Source organism: Cucumis melo, chromosome 12 (assembly GCF_025177605.1).
Source record: "Cucumis melo cultivar AY chromosome 12, USDA_Cmelo_AY_1.0, whole genome shotgun sequence".
Taxonomy (NCBI): domain Eukaryota; kingdom Viridiplantae; phylum Streptophyta; class Magnoliopsida; order Cucurbitales; family Cucurbitaceae; genus Cucumis; species Cucumis melo.
The window spans coordinates 7,461,969-7,472,449 of NC_066868.1; positions in this window are offsets into that span (position 1 = coordinate 7,461,969).

The window sequence follows — 10,481 nt, forward strand, 5'->3', positions numbered from 1 at the left end:
GTCGCTCGCCAGCTTTCCTCTACCTTTACCTTCACCTGAAATGTTAAACATAGAAAGAGTGAGTATAAACATATACTCAGCAAGTGACCCACTACTAATTCTGTTAGGTGTCTGTTAACTTCCCATTAGAGTCCTGAAAAAGGTACCCAATAACTGACACGTTCCTGAACACGTGCAACATGCGCTCCCATAGGAACGAAAATCTGGTCTTCGGTGTCCCGGGGGAGCACCTAGGACATGCTGGTCTGTAGTGAACCCTGGGGTGTAACGCCCCAAAAATTAAGATAATTTATTGGGCGTTATTTTGAATTCATTTAATGAGAATTATTTGTTTTAGGTGGGAATTGAAATTAATTAAATATTTCTTGGATGAATATTTAATTAATTAGAGGTTTTGGCACGTGGTGTTTGTTAAGTTTTTGTTTAAATGGTAGGTTAAGAGAATTAAGTAAAGTTGTGGATTTTTAGTGTTGTTGAAGTTGAATTTAATTAAATAATTATGGATGTTATTTAATTAAATTGTGGGGTGGAAAGTTTGTTGGAGATTGAATAATTATATGTATATGTGGAAATATATATATAATTATTATGTTAAAGGAAACGATAATTATATTTGTTGAAATATAATTATTTAAGGAAAAAATAGTTGTGTTTTGGAGAAAGGATATTTATTAAAGGAGAAAAAGTAAAATAATTATATTTTGGGAAAATATAATTATTTGTAAAAGGATAATTAATTATTTTGGAGAAAGATAAACAATAATTAATTATTTGTAAAAGGATAATTACTTTGGAGAAAGATAAAGAATAATTAATTATTTGTAAAAGGATAATTACTTTGGAGAAAGATAAACAATAATTAATTATTGTGGAAGATAATTAATTATTTTGGAGAAAGATAAATAATAATTAATTATGGTGGAAGATAATTAATTATTTTGGAGAAAGATAAATAATAATTAATTTTTTTTGTGGAAGATAATTAATTATTTTGTAGAAGGATAAATAATAATTAATTATTGTAGAAGATAATTAATTATTTTGGAAGAAAGGTAAATAATAATTAATTATTGTGGATGATAATTAATTATTCTGCAGAAAGATAAATCTTGATATGGAGTGAAGTTGTTATGGTTGGTTTAAGACAATTCATGTTGTGGAAGTTATAAGTGATTTATTGGAAAAGATTTGATTGATTAAATTAATTGAGGACTTAAGTTAATTTGAGATTTTGGAGGGAAAAATTAGTTTTGGTGGAATTGAAATTAATTGAGTATATATATATTTAATTAATAATATGGAAAAGTGAAGTTAATTATATGATGGAATATAATTATATTTGTTTGGAAAAGAAGATAATCCATAAGGAGAGAGATGGTTGATTTGATTGGACAAAAAAAATATATATTTATTTGCAAGAGAGAATAATGGTTTAAATAAATATATATTTATTGTAGATATTGGTGAGAGAAAAATAATAATAATAAAGAAGTATTATTATTATTACTAATAGTTATAAATGCCTAAGATTAAGGCATTGATTTAGGAAAGATAATGGGAATAAAGATATATGTATATTTTTTGGTATTATATATATATATCCTAAAAGGAAAAGGAAAAGAAAATAATAATAATAAATATTATTGTTATTATAATATATATATATATATATATCCTAAAAGGAAAAGGAAAAGGAAATAATAATTATTATTATTATTGTTATTATTTGGTTCTATAAATAGATTGGAATGCTTAAGTTGGAAAATAAAGGAAAAAGAAAAAGATTCTTTATCTTCTTCTTTAAGATAACCCTCTGCTGTCGCCGCCTCAGTTGAAGTTAAGATTGGTCTCTTTGGAAGCTTGAGGATTTAAAGTGATGAATTTTTCCATCAAGGATAAGAGAATTTTTCAACCTTCATTTGAGTAACCTTGGTAAGTCAATGAAATTAAATTAATATTTTATTAATTTAATTTTGGATCTATTTGGGGTTTCTGTAAAGGTTCAATTGGCTAAACTTTTTAAGATCTAAATCTTGGATTTTTCCCAATCAAGGTTGAATTGGTTTCAACCCAATTTTTAGAAAGTTAATTAATTTGGGAGGATTTTTGGATGTTAGCCAATTGCTAATTTCATTTAATCAAGATACTAAGTTTTCCTTTTATGATTAGGATCAAGTTAATTGGAGAATTTTACTGTCAACTAGGGAGTACCTTTGTTTGGCTAAAATCTCCAGGTAAGAGATTCTCCTACTAGACCTTCGAACTGAATTCAAGAGACCGCATGTAATTATGATTATGCATTGATGGTAGCTAAGATGCATAATTTGATGATAATGATTATACTGAGATTATGATGATAGTTGATGTTGATGATGATGATTGAGATTATTATGTTGATGATTGATGATGATGACTAATGTTATGTTAAGGACTGATAGATTGATGTTGATGATTGTTGATGCATGATATATTAATCACATGATTAAGGACGTTAAGATTAATACTCATGCCATGTTATGATGTTATGTTATGCTACATGCTATGGATAGGGTGTTATGTTAACTTTGTCTATTAGAGTCGTACCTGCATGGGTGTCCTTCGGGATCACCACCTATTTAGGACTGTGTGGTCCGACGGGACGCCAGTCTAGCATGGATATAGATATGATTCGAGTGATTCGACGGGGTCCTCGTATCCCGATTGTCTTAGTGTTACCCCCGGGTTCACTACAAACCAGCATGTCCTAGGTGCTCCCCCGGGACACCGAAGACCAGATTTTCGTTCCTACGGGAGCGCATGTTGCACGTGTTCGGGAACGTGCCAGAGATTGGGTACCATTTTCAGGACTCTAATGGGAAGTTAACAGACACCTAGCGGGACTAGTAGTAGGTCCCTTACTGAGTATATGTTTATACTCACTCTTTCTATGTTTAACATTTCAGGCGAAGGTAAAGGTAGAGGAAAGCTGGCGAGCGACAGAGAAGGATCCGTGACATGCCATATGGGGACATAGTTTTGCTTCCGCATTTATGTTTCAGTGTTTTAATATTCCATTTTTAATGAAAATTTATTCTTCCCTCGTTTCAAAAAGTGTCTCTTGTCATTGTTCCCTTTTGGTAACGACCTCAGCTTAGTATAAAGAGTTGGGTCGTTACAGTTGGTATCAGAGCGTCAGCTTTTAGGTTCTGTAGACTAACTTACGATGTGAGTCTTTGATTTTGTCCCTATGGCTATTACGGTCCTTCGTCACTCGCCAGGTATGTATTTTATGATACATGATTATCAATATGCACATGGCCTTGCCTGTATTAAACTAGAACTGCATGAATGTTATGATTTACATGGTGATGGCTTTGGTGGTAAAGTTTAAGAAAAATTTATTCTTCCCTCGTTTCAAAAAGTGTCTCTTGTCATTGTTCCCTTTTGGTAACGACCTCAGCTTAGTATAAAGAGTTGGATCGTTACATGGGGTAACATTAAGACAATCGGGATGCGAGGACCCCGTCGAATCACTTGAATCATATCTATATCCATGCTAGACTGGCGTCCCATCGGACCACACAGTCCTAAATAGGTGGTAATCCCGAAGGACACCCATGCAGGTACGACTCTAATAGACAAAGTTAACAGAACACCCTATCCATAGCATGTAGGATAACATAACATCATAACATGACATGAGTATTAATCTTAACGTCCTTAATCATGTGATTAATATATCATGCATTAACAATCATCAACAGTCATCAACAACATACTACCGGTCATTAACATTACAGCAGTCATCATCATCAATCATCAACATAATAATCTCAGTCAACATCATCAACAACAATACAATGACAGTCATTATCAGTAGCATCAAGTTATGCATTTTAGCTACCATCAATGCATAATCATAATTACATGCTATCTCTTAAATTCAGTTCGAAGGTCTAGTAGGAGAATCTTTTACCTGGAGATTTTAGCCAAACAAGGTACTCCCTAGTTAACAGTAAAAATTCTCCAATTAACTTGATCCTAATCATAAAAAGAAAACTTAATATCTTAATTAATGAAATTAGCAATTGGCTAACATCCAAAAATTCTCTCTTATAAATAAATATATATCTTTTTTGTCCAATCAAATCAACCATCTCTCTCCTTATGGATTATCTTCTTTTCCAAACAAATATAATTATATTCCATCATATAATTAACTTCACTTTTCCATATTATTAATTAAATATATATATCCATATATATATACTCAATTAATTACAATTCCACCAAAACTAACTTTTCCCTCTAAAATCTCAAATTAACTTAAATCCTCAATTCTTTTAATCAATCAAATCTTTTCCAATAAATCACTTATAACTTCCAACATGAATTATCTTAGCCCAACCATAACAACTTCACTCCAGAATTAATATTTATCTTTCTGCAGAATAATTAATTATCATCCACAATAATTAATTATTATTTACCTTTCTTCCAAAATAATTAATTATCTTCTACAATAATTAATTATTATTTATCTTTCTCCAAAATAATTAATTATCTTCCACAATAATTAATTATTATTTATCTTTCTCCAAAGTAATTAATTATTTTTTTTACAAATAATTATATTTTTCCAAAATATAATTATTTTACTTTTTCTCCTTTAATAAATATTCTTTCTCCAAAATACAATTATCTTTTCCTTAAATAATTATATTTCAACAAATATAATTATCTTTTCCTTTAACATAATAATTATATATATATTTCCACATATACATATAATTATTAAATCTCCAACAAACTTTTCACCTCACAATTTAATTAAATAACGTTCATAATTATTTAATTAAATTCAACTTCAACAACACTAAAAATCCACAACTTTACTTAGTTCTCTTAACTTACCATCTAATCAAAATCTCAACAAACAACACATGCCAAAACCTCTAATTAATTAAATATTCATCTAACAAATATTTAATTAATTTCAATTCCCACCTAAATCAAATAATTCTCATTAATTGGATTCAAAATAACGCCCAATAAATTATCTTAATTTTTGGGGCGTTACAACATATCCGAACACCATAAGCAATGTTAGGTCTACTTGTAGTTAGATACAACAGACTACCGATCATGCTTCTATAAAGTTTGTGATTTGCTCTTGCACCATCAGTATCTTTGGTAATTTTAACGTGTGTCGCAGCTGGAGTCCTTTTGTGTCGAGACTGTTCTAAGCCAAATTTTTTAATTATGTTCTTGGCATACTTTTCTTGCGATATGAATATACCCTCACTTTTCTGCTTGATTTAAAGCCCCAGAAAACATGATAGTTCTCCCACCATGCTCATCTCAAATTCTGACTTCATGATATCAATGAAGTTATTAACAAGATCTTGGGGAAAACCCTCAAATATGATATCATCAACATAGATTTATCCAACAATGAGTTGATCATTTGTTCTGTAAATAAATAATGTTTTGTCAGCCCCACCTCTGGAATACCCTTTACAACTTAAATAAATTGTCAATCGTTCGTACCAAGCTCTAGGAGCTTGCTTAAGCCCATATAAAGCTTTATTAAGTTTATACACATGCTGAGGATATTTATAATCGATAAATCCCTTAGGTTGAGCAACATAGACTTCTTCGTTTAAATAACCGTTCAGAAAAGCACTATTTACATTCATTTGATATAATTTAAATCTTTGAATACAAGATATTCCAAGTAACAAGAGAATAGCTTCAAGCCTGGCAACGGGTGCAAACGTTTCATCAAATTCAACCCCTCGACTTTAGCATAACCCTAAGCAACTAAACGAGCTTTATTCTTTGTCACACACCCTGTTTCATCAGTCTTATTTTTGAAGATCCATTTTGTACCTATAATATTCACTTCTTCTGGCTTAGAAACTAATGTCCAAACATTGTTACGCTTGAATTGAAGTAGTTCTTCTTGCATTGCATTTATCCAATATTCATCTTTAAGAGCAACATCAACAGTCGAGGGTTCAATGGCAGATGTATATCATAAATCAACGATCATCTTCGGATAATCTACTTTCTCTTTCTTTCTGGTGATAACTCCAGCTGAAGGATCACCTATTATAGAACTTAATGGATAATTCTTTCTCACATGTGCCAATGTTACAAGTTCAGAGTTATCGGTATAACTTCATTAGATATTGTTTTTGAGTTTATATTAGTACCATCTACCTGAGCATCAGGTTTAGGTACTTTCACAGGAAGCGTAAAAGAGTCCACAGGCATATTTGGAGTCTCATCATAAGTTCGTTTGACAGTTGATTCGAAATCATTTACCACGACATTGATTCCATAATTGTACCAGATCTATTATTAAAGACTCTATAAGCTAAGCTATTCTAAGAATATCCAAGAAAGATTCCTTGTTCTGATTTCACATCCCACATTCGATGATATTCTCTATCAGCTAGAATATAACAAGTAGTTCCAAATACATGAAATTATTTTACATTTGGCTTGCTTCCCTTCTAAAGTTCATATAAAGTGACAGTCGTTCCAGATCGAGCAGTAATTCTGTTATGAATATGACACGCTGTGTTAACAGCTTCTACACAAAAATTCAAAGGTAAATTTTTGGTATGTATCATGACTTGAGCCATTTCTTGTAGAGTTCTATTTTTCTGTTCCACTACTCCATTTTGCTAAGGAGTTATGGGAACAGAAAATTCATGATGTATACCTTCCGACTGACAGAAATTATTCAGATCTTTATTATCAAACTTCTTACCATGATCTCTTCTAATCTTCATTATCTTTTTTTCTTTTTCAGGTTGCAAATTCAAGCATAGACTGATACAAATTTTAACAGTATCTGATTTTCCTTTCATCCACAACAACAAATACATACTTCTTTCCACCATGACTTTCAGTTTACATAGGACCCATAAGATCCAGACGTAGAAGTTTAAGTACTCTATTTTTGGAGCATTCCTTTAGAATTTTGTGAGAAGTTTTAGTTTGCTTTCCAATTAGACAGTCACCACAAAAGAATTTACTATTGATGTCTATAGAAAGAATTCCTTCAACAGCTTCGTTTCTTATAGCTTTATCTATACTTCTTAAACTAATATGCCCAAACTTTCTATGCCACAATCAAGTTTGATCCAATGATAACAGTTACCTACCTATCGTCTACCACTCATAAGAACCTGATTATTTTTGTCAGTAACAACACAACCAGTTTTGCTAAAATTTATACTGTAGCCTTGTTCGCATAGCTGACTTATACTAATAAAAATTTTCTTTAATCCATCCACATATCTAACATCATTTAGATAGGGTAGATTGTTTTTATCAATGTTTCCTTTAGCTATGATTCTTCCTCTTGCACCATCACCAAAAGGAACATGACCCGAGACACATTCCTTTAACTCAGAGAAGAACGACCTGTTACCCGTCATATGTCTAGAACATCCACTATCAAAGTACCAAGCATCACTCATGATTTTAACAGTTGTAAATGCAATATTGCACTTTTTAGATGATTTAACTCTCCAAACCATACGACTTCTTTTACTTTTGTTTCATTTTGAGAACATAGAACTATGTTTTCGGCTTCCATAAACTATCTTCTCTTAATAGCATGTGTCTCTTTGTAATTTATAGCAAAAAGGTCAGATATGGTCTTTTCTATCACAGTAATAACAAATCCTTCTGGGAGATTTAGCAGGAGGGTTACCAACAGTAGTTGTAAGAGTTGTTTCAGTTTCGGCTTTCACTAAAGCAGGAACAAACTTTACTTCAAATGTAGATTTAAGACTACTTACTGAGGCATCAAAACCAATACCATATTTACTTGAACAGTTTTGTCCTTATTTTAGTATTGAGTCTAAGTTTTCAGTTCCTGAGTTTAACATCTTTACAGATTTAATTGTCTTATCATAATCATTCTGAACCTCTTTCAATTTTAGCTTTAGAGATGATATGACTGACATTAATCGTTCATTTTCTTCCATTAGATCTTGAATTGTCTCTTTTTGAATTGTTTTGGCTTCAGTGATTTCTTTCCTCAACATCTTGAGTTCTTCAACAGTTAGATCTTCATCACCATCTTCATCAGAGCATCCACTATTGTCTCCGAGATCAATTTCGGTAAAGCATGTTGTCAAGGCATTCATGCTACTATCTTCTTCAGTATCATCAGTATCCTCATCTGACAAGGTAGCATGATAATTTTTCTTTTGTCTTTTTAAAAATATGGGACATTCAGCTTGGTAATGACCAACTCCCCTACATTCTTTACATCTGAAAAACCTTCCTTCTCCCTTCTTTTCCTTTCCATAATCACCACCCCTCCTGTTTAAGACTTCATTATACCTTCTTGTAGTGTTCTCACCATCTTTTCTTCGATATTGATTTGAAGTTTGAGCATTCAATCTTGTAGTATTCATATTTTTTAATCTCCTGACAACTTTAGAGGACTGCTTTGTCAGTAGAGCTATTGACTCATCCATGTTGGCTTCGTTATCAGACTGATTTGCTGTTGTCTCTTCTTCATATATAGATTTAAAAGCGATTCCCTTACTTTCTTGTTCTCTCTGTCAGATATAGTCATCTCGAACGTAAGTAGAGACCCAAATAACTCATCTAGTTTTAATGTAGTTATATCATGTGCTTCCTCTATGGCAGTGACCTTCATGTCAAATTTTCTTGGTAATGATCGTAGTACCTTGCGCACTATCTTAGAATCAAGAATCTTTTCGCCAAGCAACAATGATTCATTAGTAATTTCCAGAACTCTCTCATTGTAATATGAAACAAATTCATCTCCAGACATTTTCAAGGCTTCCAATTTCGATGTTATCAACTGCACTATCTTAGAATCAAGAATTTTTTCGCCAAGCAACAATGATTCATTAGTAATTTCCAGAACTCTCTCATTGTAATCTGAAACAAATTCATCTCCAGACATTTTCAAGGCTTCCAATTTCGATGTTATCAACTGCACTTTAGATATCTTGACTTTAGTAGTCCCTTCATAAGTGACTTCCAATATTCTCCATGCTTCTTTAGTTGTACTTTGAATATTGCATTTAAAGCTCTAGCATTCCTAACTGATGCTTGTTTTTCAACATCAGTCAAGTCAACCTCAGGTTTCGGAGCTGATACACCATCCACAGTAATCATCGAAGGTTCATAACTTGCCACTAGAGCTCTTCAAGCTCTCTCATCTAATGTTTTAATAAAGAATATCATACGAGGCTTCCAATACGAATAATTTTTACCATCCAGTATAAGAAGACGTGAAGCTGATGGTCCCTATCATATTATCTCTATGATCTTGCAACCCGCTCTGATACCAATTGAAAAACAATGTGAGATAATCAAATAACCTTTAGTTAATACTAAAGCTAATGACTAGAGGGAAAGCAGATAAAAATGACACGAAGAACATTGATATGCCAGTTCGGCCAATGATGCCTACGTCTGGGGAGTTGCACATAGCCCTGATGAATAATTTTATTAAGATTCACTTTCAGTCAAAATACATAGAAACAACATATGAGCTTTGTTTTACTATATGACTATTTAACATGCTTAATAGCTTCAAACTTCAGGCTCCCCCTAAATGCATGAGTAATCCTTCTCAATAATGTCTGACTTCAGACTCCACCTGAATGCATAAGTGAATCTCTTCGACAATATCTTCATCATCTTCTAAAGTTTTCTGTGACCACTCGAATCATTACTATTTCGTATACCTTACTCATCATCAATATCAGTTCTTCGTTAACCTTCAGCCGTGAATAATCTTTTTAATATTTTTACGCTCACTTTTCTATCTTCGAAAAAGCCTATTTATACATATAAGATCTATATATGTAAATCTTATTTCTTCAAAGATAATTAGCAACACTACTAGAAAAAAAACCCTTTCTTGACGGTTGGTTTTTTCTTTTCTTGACGGTTTTTGATAAAAACGTCAAGAAATGGGTGGTTTAATAGGAAAACCGTCAAGAATTTTGATGAAAAGGCGGAGGGGAGGTAATTTTCAGAATTCTTGACGGTTTTAAACCGTCAAGCAATATGAACGTTTTCTTGACTGTTATAAACTGTCAAGGACTATCTTCTAAATTCTTGACGTTTTTAAAAAGTCAAGATTTATTATAAAATTGACATTCTTGACGTTTTTAAAACGTCAAGTGTTTTTCAAACGTCAAATAATAAGTAATTATACTTGACGTTTTAAAAACGTTAAGAAATATTGATTACATTTCTTGACGTTTATAAACGTTAAGAAATATCGATTAAAATGACGTTTGATTAAATTTTTGACGTTTTCAAACGTCAAGAATTTTAATGCAAAGGCGGAGACTGAGAAATTTTAAAATTTCTTGAGATTTTTAAAACGTCAAGTAAGAGAATTTTACTTGATGTTTCAAAAACGTCAATAATTACTAAATTAATTTTAAAAAATAAAAAATAATTTTTTTAAAAAAAAACTAAAT